We start from the raw sequence: 13,135 nt of genomic DNA on the forward strand, positions 1-13,135 counted from the left end.
AAAGAAAGTGGGCTTTTAGTCAGTGTCCATAATAGGTTTAGGATACAACACTCAGTGTATATACATCTCTGGCCTTTTAATCGATTCACTTACCGGTACATGTACATTGTTTGTTTTAACAATCCAGCGGGAATATTTTTAGCAGTATTCAAAGTTGGATTTCACAGAGTGTTTGTATTATCGTCATGCAATATTTATGATAGCGAACGAATCCCGTGTCAAAGTCAAGACTCGCTAGCATGGAACAGAAAACAGGATTGTGCAGCAATGTAGTGTAAGAAAGACTTTGTTTATAATTTCTCAAGCGTTTCTCCGGATGGGAATAATTGACAGATGCTAAGAAATGTATGCAAGGTGCTATTTCATCCTCCGTAAGCCAAGCATGGCAGTATGGAATAGTGTCGGCAATCTCTGATTACTCAAAGGCGCTATGTTTTTGCTTTTTTTTTCACAATCACTCATCGTAACTCACAATATCCCGTTGACACGTCGTTAAGTCCCAAAGCAGTTGTGTGTCAAGCCACTTGGGCCTCGCTCGTTGCCGCATTGTGAGAAGATTCTCACATATATTGGCTAATTACACTCACCACTTAAGCCCGCGGAACAGATGCGCCAGTGTGAAGATGCCAAAATTGCGTGATGTGACAAGACTGGCACCTTAACTACATTCATGAGATACAATGACCGCTATCTCTGGCAACCAGACTACTCAGCAAGGTCAACAGTACTGAAAAACAAGTTTTGCATTTTCCACTCCATCTGGATCTGTTCTCTGTTTTGTCCATGGTCGATACGCAATGGGTCACTCTATTCCTAAATTATTCATTGTAATGGAAAGACTTGTTTGCACTGTGAGGCATTTGATCAAGTTTTTAATTTTAAGGTCAATCTAATTGCAAAGTATCTAAGGTCTAAAATAACAGTGAAAAGCCTCAATCGTTATATAGCGGTAGTATAGCTCTATTCATCTTACCTTGAATTCTTAATGAAACCTTTTCCATTTTGTGATTTCCTGTTTCTCAAGCAGCATCCTAAATTTCAATTAAGGTCAAAAAGCACATATATCCTGATGAACCAGAGCTGCATACAAAGGAGCCAATACATGTAACTCTAAACCCTCAAAAAGAAATCACATCAAAAGACAAGAAAGCCCATTTATGAATAAACGGAAGGGGGGGGGGGGAATTTGGTCAATAATTACCAGAAAAAGACATTCAGCATATATTTGGATTTTATTAATAGCCTGAATTATTCACCGCAGAGCAGACTTTGCAGTGAACTGCTGGCGGGCATTTTCAAAACACAGGAATGGACTATTTTTTGTGGGTCGTCTTGGTCATTTGTCAAACTCTTTTCCATTTCTGTATTTACTTAATGGTGTCTTGCTGATAACGTCCAATCGTTAGGCGTGGTGGGTACTTGTAAACAGAACCATTGATCAGCCCAGGTGAAAGTAACTCCATTTGAGGGAGAGAGCGCACTGTGGTTTCTGGTTTGCATAGTCATAAATTTAAGTCATGTAAGCACAGTGTGACAGAGTTTTGCGGCATACATTCATTGTGATGTAACCATGATTTTTGTGGCTTGATGACTGTATTTGATTAGACATCTGTCAAGGTGTTGGCATGGAGATTGTTGACTAATATTAGTACATTCACAGCTTGTATTCCTTGGGTCTAGAGTTGATTAGTTGATGAAGCTGGCTCAAATGACGTCAATAATACAAGTACCGGTACGTACCGGTGTATTGTGAAGACGACTCCTGATACACTTCAGCAGTGTTTGTGTGGTTTGCTCATTGAAGTGACTTTTCTTAGGAACATATTTTTTTGCAACTTTCTGCTCCTCTTAAACGTATGAAAATTATTTGACATCCCTGTTTGGTTAATCTTATTGAAAAGTGCACTTCTTTAAACATTTACAATTTTCCATACGGTACTTTTCCAGACAGCTGAGGGCGCTGATGCTGTGATGTCATTTTAGATTGTCATTTTAGGAAGACACTGTTCAGTTCAGGGGTTTTCTGTTCAAATCGTGACCCAAAACTTTGCTTATTACAAATGTTTGTGAGAAAAGTTTGCTCATTGGTTTACTGCCAAGTATGGACCAAACAACAAATCAAAAGAAAATTATGACAGAGAAATATCCAAAATGTTGGTGCTATAGCTATAGCAATAGCATCAAGGTTTCTGCCTGAAATGACATCACACGTTTGCTCATGAATATGGTAATTTGCATTAGAATAAAAAGCAAAGATGGGACCAAAATACCCTTGAAAATGGCAGAACAAAAATTGAAAATTGGGTTAAATGTAACACAAAGGTGCATTTCCAAGTATTGAATTATAAAAAATACATTACATGGACACTTTAAACAAAGACGAAACCTGCAAATAAAGAGCGGCCAACCGTGCCATAGCGTAGCAGTGCAAACATGCAAGGGTACCAATCGATCCAGATCGAAAGACAGCCCGAACTTTAGATTCCGAAAGTGGGTCAAACTGATTCTGTATTTGTTATTTCTTGAATGTTTTCAGAAATAAATGAAATGTTGATGATCGGTATGAAAATGAGGGAACTTGCATTCCTTGCATGAACATGTGATTATAGGCACTAAAAGAAAAGTTACATTTTCAAATCATTAATTAATTAAATAATTAGACATGCACATACGGTGTGTTGCTATCTTCCTTCCCTTGACAAGGCAGGAAGTAATAAAACATGCTTTTATTAGTTTAAAATTTAATTTCTTGTAGTAAACATTATTTTGACAAAAAGGAGCGATTTATTTGTGTTCACCGACACACGCTGTGATGTAGTTCACATTTTGTTGCAGTCAGCGTGTAGATTTACAGGTTGCGACGACAATGACGCAAGCTGCTTGGTCCCAATTATTGACCGATACTTCCACGTATGTACACACATGTGCATCGAGTTTGATTATCACAGCGGTCACTTCACACGCTGACCGACGGAACTTCACGTCATCGGCTTGATTAAACACAGCACTCCCATTATTATTTAATCAGTGCTCTGTTCCTTCCATCAATTATGAAAAAGAGGGGGGGGGGGGGGAAGGGGGAAGAAAAAAGGCATTTTTTTGTTGGGCCATCTAAATGTCATGATGTTGCGGATTTATTACGCCAACTGAAGACAAGAAAAGAAAATCTGCGTAGTCATCAAGGGTTGGTTTACAGAACGTGATTCTATATCAATTCCGCACAGGGTTCCAAACAAAGAAAGACTAAGAAACAGTTCACTGAAGGATGCAGAAATTTTACTCTGCAAGCTGCTATAGATTCATCAGTTGACGTCTTGCCATTCAGTCCCTCCACCCCCCCCCCCCCAACCCACAATTTCTTTTTCCGGAGATGTCCAGGGCATATCTGGGAAGATCTGTTTACACTTGATGACTTGTTGGTGAATGGAGCCCTCAGTGTTTTTCAAGAGTGCGTTGCAGCGGCAATTCGAGAGTTGAATTTCGTTTATGGCTATTAAAGAGGTCCTTTCATTGACACTGCTGGTTTACTAGCAGAGACTTTCTCCCTTTTGATTTGATGTGGGTACAAAGTATGTAGGAGGATGGAAAGTGGGAAGAGATATAGAGGCACAGTAGAGGCTTTTGCAATTTCAAGATTTATTTGTTATTCTCCAGGGACTGGAAGTTACCTTTCCAGTTGGCATTTAGATCAGGTCGTGAGCAAGGGATGGAAATTTGACTTTGCAATTCAACAATTTTTTGAAATTAAATAACAAATAATGGGGCAAAAAATAGATGCACTGCAATAGTTGGGAGTTGATACAATATCAGATGCACGATCTTCAAACACTCTTATCTTCATGTTGATAAACAAAGCATGTGTTAAAAATGAAAAGATAAACCACTTTGGAATGCTTCAGCGGACATAAACCTGACACTGAGTGGATACTGAGTTCATTACACTTGTAGTTTATAGCTCTCATAAAATTGTCAATTTTCTGCTGAAACATGTACATTATGTAAACGAAGAGCATTTTTTACATTCTAAAAAGAAAAGCTGAAGGGGCATTGACTTCTTTCCATACATGTACACTATATAAACCTTTGGAAATACATGTGCATTATGATTACTGGAATCAAATGCACATTTTTGTAGATGTCAGCATAAAATTTTCAAAGTAATGAACAAAATACATTTCCAAAGTTTTTTTTATCATAAAGACTAATTCGGCGGCAACCATTTTCTGCAATGGCACCAGGCTTGCTTGAGTCATGCTCAAGTTGAACGCACGTACTCTGGGCTCCTTCAACCAATATGGGGTTACAGAAATGGGCGCACGTGCGGCATGTGCGCGGGCATGGCACTACCGCAAAAATGGATTCTAATTTTGTACGGCAAATTAAACTATACATGTACATGTGCATCTAAGGTACTTTCCCACTTGAATATTACATGTACTATCTGTCTTTAAAAATCTGTGGAATGCTAAATATTGATCCATTGCAATGAATGTTTCACAAAGACATATACTTTGACATACATAAATGTTTACATTTTTCATTCAAAATTTACCTTTTAATAAGTTTTCAATAATGGAATTTGACAGGCTGAAGAGAATGCACATGTATATAAAGCTGATTGTAGGCCAGTTCATACAGATACTCTCCTTGTGCTATTTTTGAGTTTCACTGCGAAAAATAGATGTATTTTGCCAAAATTGCCTTTTTCCCAGCAATGTGAAAGTTGTTCATTTTGAATGAGATACCGCTACCAGTAGCCTATCAAATGGAAAAATCTACACTTGTCAACGTTGAGTTACTGAATTATTTCTTCACAAAATTGGAATTATCAGCTGCCAAGGGCGGATCCAGGGGGGGGGGGGCCAAAGGGGGCCATGCCCCCCCCCCCCCCAAAACGAAACCAATTATTTTTTTTTTTTTATGTGACATCGCAATAAAGGCAGGCAATGAGTACACCACCATCTTTTCCTCAAAAAAACATTGGTTAAAGTGGTCAGAAATTGCCTCAGATCGCACCACAGAGCATCTAGAATCCAAAAAAAAATTTTGGGGACCAATTTTTTTTGGGCCCCCCCCCCCCAATTGTGTTCTGGATCCGCCCTTGTCAGCTGCCAAACAGTAATTGGGCTTTCAGAGGGGGGGTTCATTTGTGCGCACAATGAAAACCCTTTTTCAGAGGGTCACGGATGCCCAAAATCAGAATAAAGTACTTTTTTCATTAAAACAAACAAAACAAATTGAAATTTGTTAGGAGGAAGAAATCCAGTCGTTGAAGAGCGCAGGATATGTAACTTTTAACGTGTATTAGCGAAATTGCTATGGAAACTGCAAAGGTGATGATGAAACCACAGTTGTTGACATTATGAGAGTTATTTTTGCGAAAACCGACAGTATTGATTCGAGCCGGTTGTTTGTCTGAACTTGAAGGTACTTGCCCTCATCGGTAATGAACCGTAATGATCAACACATCATCGGTTACAAACAAAAAAAACAGCTAGTGTGTATTAGAAGTTGTATTTTGTACGTGTGTACCTTGCCTAGCCTGATCAAGCAAGCATCTCTCTTTCCATTAGTTAATGAATGCCTGCAATCGATTGGTACAAACTATTGTTGCAGTTAACGACACCTACGCACTCTTATCTCTGGCATTTTCGTGAGGTCCGTGCTGGACTTGACATTTGCTGTTGATTTAGGCTGACCACCAAAAAAGTACACGATACCCAAAGTGCAGACACAAAGTACACATTTATTGATTTTTTTCCCTGCTAATTTTTGACCATCAATATCTACATAAAATTCAATTTTTTGTATATATGGAGTGCTTTCTACATGTAATTTGTTAGCTTTTTGTGTGATTTCATCATAAATGTCCATGTACAGGTTTTTTTTAACAAAAGGTAATCCAACAATATTACTGGTAGATTAGTAAGTGAAAGTTTTGAACTTGAAGACTGTCAAGTTGGTGCCATCTTAAAGGGTACCAGTAGTTTGTTAGCTTTCCATTTGTAATTTATTTAATGAATTCATATTAAAAATGCTCCCAGTCTTAATTCTCCCCGAAATTGGACATAAATTTCGGAGATTAAAATTTTTAAATAGAATTATTCACTTGCTATGTTTCCGTTACCTTTAAAAAGGAGATGAGTTAAAGAATGTTTCAAGATAAAAATGACTGTACGGTACACATACCGGTATTTGAAGACATACCAGCATGAGTCCTTCTGATTGGTTTACTGCTTGGTAAAGTGCCTATTCCATGAAGGGGTGAGTTTGCCCACTTTATACTGACCACTGACATTGCCTAAGTCTTATACCTTCCCTCATCCCCCACTCCCTCTCCCATCCCCAGAAGCAAAAAACTGAGTAAATAGAACTGACAAGTCATCCTCAGTCAGAAGAGTGCCCCCTAAGGGAGTGGCTTAGCCCCGCCCACACAATGGAATTACGGGATTTAATCGGCAGCTGGTTGTCAGTGCTTGTCCACACTAAGTTTCTTCCTAACGAAATCTTAGTATCTCCCAACTTCTTTTTTTTTTGGCTTGTTGTTGTGTTATATTCAGTGCCCCCTGGCAAATTTGTGTTTTTGTAAAGGAAGCGAAGTCTTAGTTTACTTTACCAAAAAAAAGTACATGCCCTGTATGTTGTCATTGGTTTATCCCAATGTTGTTAGATTTTGGAATTGTTCAGGAGGCTTTGTAACTAAATACATGTAGGCAAGAGTCTAAAGTGGCGCACAGTTTCTTCAGTTATTTGGTTACTTCAATAATTGGTTACATTCTTTGCTTGGATTAATTGGAGACCAGGGTATTTTTTAATGATGTATTTTTTTAATTGAAGCTGCAGAGCACTCACCAGAAAAATTCTCAAATCACACATTTTAAGAATTCCAACACAAAACTCAAGAGAATGTGGGATTAGGACGTGTAGCTTTATGCAAACCTAAATTAGCTGTTTGATTAACCCTGATCCCCAAGGCCTTTTTTCTAGGATGCAACATCAATCCTGCAAATCTTCCAACCATAGTTCCAACTGCCCCCATGTAAAAATTTGATACAGCCTCAATCCTCCAAAATCGTCGTCGTTATTTCTTGAATGTGTTCATTGGAGGGATGACCACTGCCTCAATCCTTCAGAATCCTCCAGCTGTCACTGTTAATACGTTGAGGCAGTGCCAGTGACATCCTGGGGCGGTGCGGATGATTTCAAGTACATACGGTAATATCTAGGCCTAAATTTATGCATGGCAAAGTAAACAACACAAGGTTCAGCCTAAGTAAGACCTTGACACAAGCATCCTCCAAAATCAGCCACACATTTGTGCCATATAGCCTCAATCCTGCAAAATCCTCCACTTATGCAATGAGGATTTGGGAGGATTTGGGAAGGTTGGGTTAATCAAAACTGTAACCAGATTTACGACATGTTAATCATTAAGAAAAAGCAATCGTACTAAAAGTTTAACATCTGTTTGTACTTTGTAGGTTAAACTGGCAGTGATCCAGTGAGTTTGTAATTCATTCTTGTAAACCCTTTCAAAGTTGCCGAGGAGACAACTATAGATAAAAAAATGCAGTCAGCTTTTCCCTCCCTCCACTCCCCACCCCTTCCCCAGCCCCCGGATGATTGGTGCATGTGTTCTCAATGACAAGAAAAGAATATCATTATACATTGGATTAAGGACAGGTGGTTTGGATGACTTCCCTCTGACTATCAGGTACAACATGTACATGTACGGAGGATGCATGCTTCTGGTAACCTCTACTCTGAGGGCATATCTGCTAAGGGATTCTCCTTAATCCCTTTGGAAACTAAATCCTGGATCCTTCCAGATTCTTCCGGCCTCAGGATTAGTGTGTTGGGAATCGTTTCATCATATGAATGCATGCAGTGTAGTAAATGATTTAGTGCTTTGAAATTTCACCTGGTAGAAATAATAACTGCATGTAGACCGTACAGACAAACAGAACAATGTTCCATAATTTGATTTTGATGGCTCGGAGACCTTTTTTAGTGTCCCACGTACAACGTTTTATCTTCTCTTGATTTCCATAGCAACTTACTTTTCAAAGGAGCATTTACAAATGCAGAGGCTTTTTGTGAGAACTGCACTATTGATTTCAAAGCCCTGGCAACCTGTTTGAAGGAAATGGACGGCAACTGGCCCTTTACTCTTGTGTCTAATTTTAGCTACCGGTATAAACGTCATCGTCTGATGGAAGCACGAGTTTCAGCTACTGCTTGTTACGCACGTACAGAGCATAGGACTTGTTACCACTCTTGATTGATCCGCCATTCAGGCAATTTCAAAAGGATGATACGGGCAATTGTTGAATTAAAGTTAAGGGGCGAGAACGGCAGCAAACATCAAAGCCATTCAGGCTGCAGTAACTTCACAGTACTCCATCTCCCCTGACAGACAAGCGCATAAAAAAAGGCAAGTCGCGTAAATTGTGATGAAGCTACATCTGCTAGATGATTACGCGGTGGTCGGGGGCTGTTAGCATTTACAGGTCCTATTCTCTTGAAAGATCAAGTGTCATTTCCCTTTTGTGAACCGTCACATTTGTTGCTGAGCTGCAAGCCGTCAGTACTAGTAAATGGGGAGAATGGCTTTTGTCTCTGCGTGAATTTGATATTGTCCACAGGATAGGAAGGCCTCTTATCACCCCAAGTACCGTAACCTCATATTGTATGGCAAGCAACAACTTCTTAGCATTGCCGTTTTACCTTCATAAATTGTGTTTTTTTCCCCTGTAAAATTGTCTGAATTTGCTTTGATATTAGTCAGTTTGTTCGCACAGGAAAATTACAGGAGCAGATGATTGCATGCATCTTTTACCAATCAGAAAGCCCATAGTTAAGCACATAATCTGGATGACAAGCTGATGTATTGTTTTAATTTCATCTACATGTAACACAGACATTTAATTCCATAGTAAAACCGGTAACTGATTTAGTAATATTGGTGAAAAAAGGAGTCTTCTCTTTGTGGAAATTTAAACTCAGTGATTTATTTAGATTCAGGAAGGTCATTTAAAAAAAACGTGTTTTGTTACTCCAAAGTCAACGGTCAAATGATTATTTCCAACCAAACATAATATCTTAAAAGTTTGATTGTCTGAGTTACTTTGGATTGAGTCAGCGGCAGAACGCAGTATGTCAAATATAGTACCCGTCAAATGTCATCGCAATGAAAAAACAAACTTATTATTCCATACGGCCATCTTCCAAGGGCGATTAAGATCAATTATTTAATAGCAGAACCAGCAGAAAAAAAATATATTTTCAAGTTGACTTCTTCTCCCGGGAGAGAATTCAAAAATCGAAGAAATCACTTTCCATTCCCATTATTTATTTATTAAACTCATCCTTGGATAGATCGTCATTGGCAACGAAGGGCAGGGACTCGTCATTTGATGTGTGGTCATCCTGCTCAGAATGACGTGGCTGACTTGTAAATGACGTCAAAAAAAACGAGCTAGGTTTTTTTTGGGTTGTCTGACTTCACTTAGATGTTGACAAATGAGGCATCTAGTGGGAACTGACAGACACCTGGTGCAAGATAATGGTTGCAAATGAGGATGCTCCTCCAGAGCAGGAGGAAAAGCAATTCCTTTTTTTGTGGGGGGGGGGGGGGAGAGACAATTTGGGAGTTTCTTGAATTAGTTTGCCAGGTTGAACAGCCTTGATAGGAATTGATGGGCAATCTCACTGCTGCTTATGGCCTTTTAAAGTAACCTATTTTTGAATCGACAGGAGAAAATTGCTATTGATTTGTAATTAACCATTACAAACTCCAGACATGTTTTTCCTCGTTCTTTTTTTGTAACTAGTAACTGCACTCGTAAATGATTCTCAGCGTACATCTACAGGTATAAAAAGTTGCTGAGTAGTAAATTCTCTTTTCGGGCTTCATGAAGTGAGTCAAAGTCCCAGACAATTCCTGCACAACACAACATATGGAAACAGAATGAACTTGCTTGTATTTATTGTTTCTTATGTTTTCAAATAATGTTTTGAGTCGCATCTTACGAAGCAGAAGGAATTCATACCAAGTAAAGTTTACCTGAGAAAGTGCTCAAGATACGAGTGAGTTAAATGCCGGCCATGCACCAGAATGAAATTTTGCCTTACCTCCACTTTGTACTCACCATCAAAAATAGATTGAAAACAGGAGAGAAGCTTGCGACGCCAGACTGCGTGAATGATTGATACTTGATGTTGCTGTTAGCTGTGAATATTGCGCCAGTCCCTCACCTTGACCTATCACGACATTTCATGCTCTTTTGGGGGAGTCTTGGTGCTCAGTGTGCTTCATTTCCAGCAGGAACAGCAGGTGATGAACTTGGCGGGGGTTTATTTTTGTTACATTTTGGGAGGAGAGGTACGGGGGAAGGGATGTTGCCATTGCTTGGCTGGGCAGAAGTAATGTCAAATTGGATTTCTTGTGAAATACACGTACATGTAAGGAAGCAACGGATTAGTGGGTATCTCAGCTTGACTGCACTGGGAATTCCTCATTACTTGGGTTTTCAAACTGACATTCTAAGAAATCTTGGCATCTGTTTGAAAACTTTGACTTGATTAGCCTGCCATCATATGAAAACATCCTTTTGAACTATGCATGTTTGACCTTACATGTATTTCCACATGTAAATCTGCAAGTTCCTTGTACATTGTTAGTCAAAATGGTCAGAGGGTTTTTTATTCTGCCAAAAGGGTTTTGGGGAAAGATATCTATTCTTAAAGCAAACATGCTCATGATATTGAAAACAGACTAGGATTTACCAATATGGTTTATAAACATAAATTCTTTTAAGAATATTTGCACCAATTCTTTTTGAACATCAAGATATTCAAAATTTGTTATCAGGGTATAAACATACATGTACGTAAAACCATGGCACGTATGGGATGTATTGTGTGTACAACGCATCGTACGCAGATGGTCACATGACGATGGGCTGATGAGAACTGCACTTGTCTCAAAAGCTTTCTCACTATGAGATAATGTGTACGGTACATGCACAAGAGTCAGTGACATCTCTTTGGTGATTAGCAGTTTACATGCATCCACTATTGGAATTCACAATTTTTTTTTTTCTTTTTCTGGATGTAATTCCATCTGAAAGCCATCAGAAGGGGGGGGGGGGGCTCCACGATCTTCCTGCAGAGAAAATGTTGAGCACTTGTTGTTTGGAGTGTTCTGTTACACTGACTGAACATTCATTTCACAGTTCAGAACATGACCACACCAAATTTCAAAGGAATGGATCTTCTATAGCATCACAGACAATTTTGTAAAAAAAAGAAGTTTTTTTTCTAAATGTTAGTATTGGGTTTGGCCCATCAGTGTTGTCCAATGACTCCCTGGTGCAAAGCTGTCATCATATTTAAATATTGTACTCCAAAAACTGGATTTTATGTTAACCCTGCAGAATACATTGCTCTATGCGCACATCATGTAAAAATGCAATAGCATTTTAGATGCATATTCCCTGGAAACATTCACTGAAGCTTGTTTGCAATATCATATAAATCATAAACACATTACATTTATGACATGTGAAACAAGCAACTTATCATCTGACAGATTACAAGTACCCGGTACATGTATGAAACGCCAAACCAATGGCCATTTCCTCTGAGATCAAGGCAGGTGACTTTGTTGCCATCCTACAGACCACGTTTCAGGTAAAACAGCACAGAGAACTTGAGAACGTGCCTCAGCCAAATCTCCCTCTCCATCCTCAAGTGCCACTAACCTGCTATCATCCAATCAAAGTTGTCCCAGCTCTGTATCGGATACAACACAAGGTCTTATCTTACGCAGGTTGTACGTTGGGGACGATTTAAGCCGGGGCAAAATGCACCAGATATGATAAAAGTACAGCTCTCTCTCTATTCCCAACCCAAGCATTCTCATTCTACCGGCTTTAAATCAGAGATTTGGTCTCGGAAGCACCATTAGGCCAGCCAAGTGATTGGGTTATAGCAGCGAATTGTACAAACAGACAGAGAAACCTTCGTTCGGGCTGTTACAAACGCCTGTACATGTAACTGGAGAGTACCGATGTGGCAGATAGACAGTTTAAGAGGAACTCTGTACGTGTATGATCAGACTTTAGCGGTGGGTGAATTTAGTGGCTGGGGATTTCCATCAATCGGAAGGAAAATCTGGTAAAAGAAAAATAAAATTGTACATGCACTGTACATTGTACCTTGAGGGAAGTGAAATTGTGGTGCCATTTTCCAAATATGTAGTTAATATTAATATTGGAATATTAAGGCATTAGGGTAAATAATTATCAGTCTTGCCAAACAAATTGAAGGATTAGAGGGCCTATTCTGTATTCTTCCAAGGTTTGATAGTTTTGATAATTTTGGTAATTTTGGACCGGCACCATTGGGGTGGGCACATTTGAATTTTTTCGCCGTGTCTATACTGTGTGCCCAAGTGCTTTCATATGATCTTGGAGTCAGGGAACCACAATAAAAAAATATTGTTTATTTAGACATTGTAAATCGCACATATCCACCAGTGGTACACAAGGTGCTACATCATTATTACCCTGCTCATTGGGCCAATGAAACATTCCAAAGACTATCTCAGCTCTTTTGGGAGTATACAGGTCGATGCTGCCATTTCGGTGCAGTGGTAAAATCAACCAAAATCAACCACAGTAACCATCCCTGTGCTTACAGATACCCAATTTACTCCTGAGTAAGGATAAGCAATGAGTAACTAAGTGCTTTGCCCAAGGGCACACACACCATCACCCCAGGCTGGACTCGAACCCAAAACCTGCAGAATTACAATGTACTTGCGGACTATGAATTTAATCCTCCAGACCACAAGGCCAGGGCACTGCACTTATAACCAGAACTCACGTCTGTATGGTGTGGTAATCACCTCCAATGCATAACTAATTGGATAAAAGCCGACTTTGCTGAAGCAGCACTGGAAATATGCAAATGAATCTACGGCTATCAAATTAAACATGTATACATGCACCTAAGCCCCCTCATATTTCATTAATTTTACTCATCTGGCTGCAATTAGCCGGTTCTTTGATCACGTTTATGTCTCTTACCATCTGCGTAGCCTTGTTAAAAAAAGTGCAGTGCAGATTAT

This window comes from Patiria miniata, unplaced genomic scaffold, assembly GCF_015706575.1.
Source record: "Patiria miniata isolate m_02_andy unplaced genomic scaffold, ASM1570657v1 HiC_scaffold_5, whole genome shotgun sequence".
NCBI classification, from domain to species: domain Eukaryota; kingdom Metazoa; phylum Echinodermata; class Asteroidea; order Valvatida; family Asterinidae; genus Patiria; species Patiria miniata.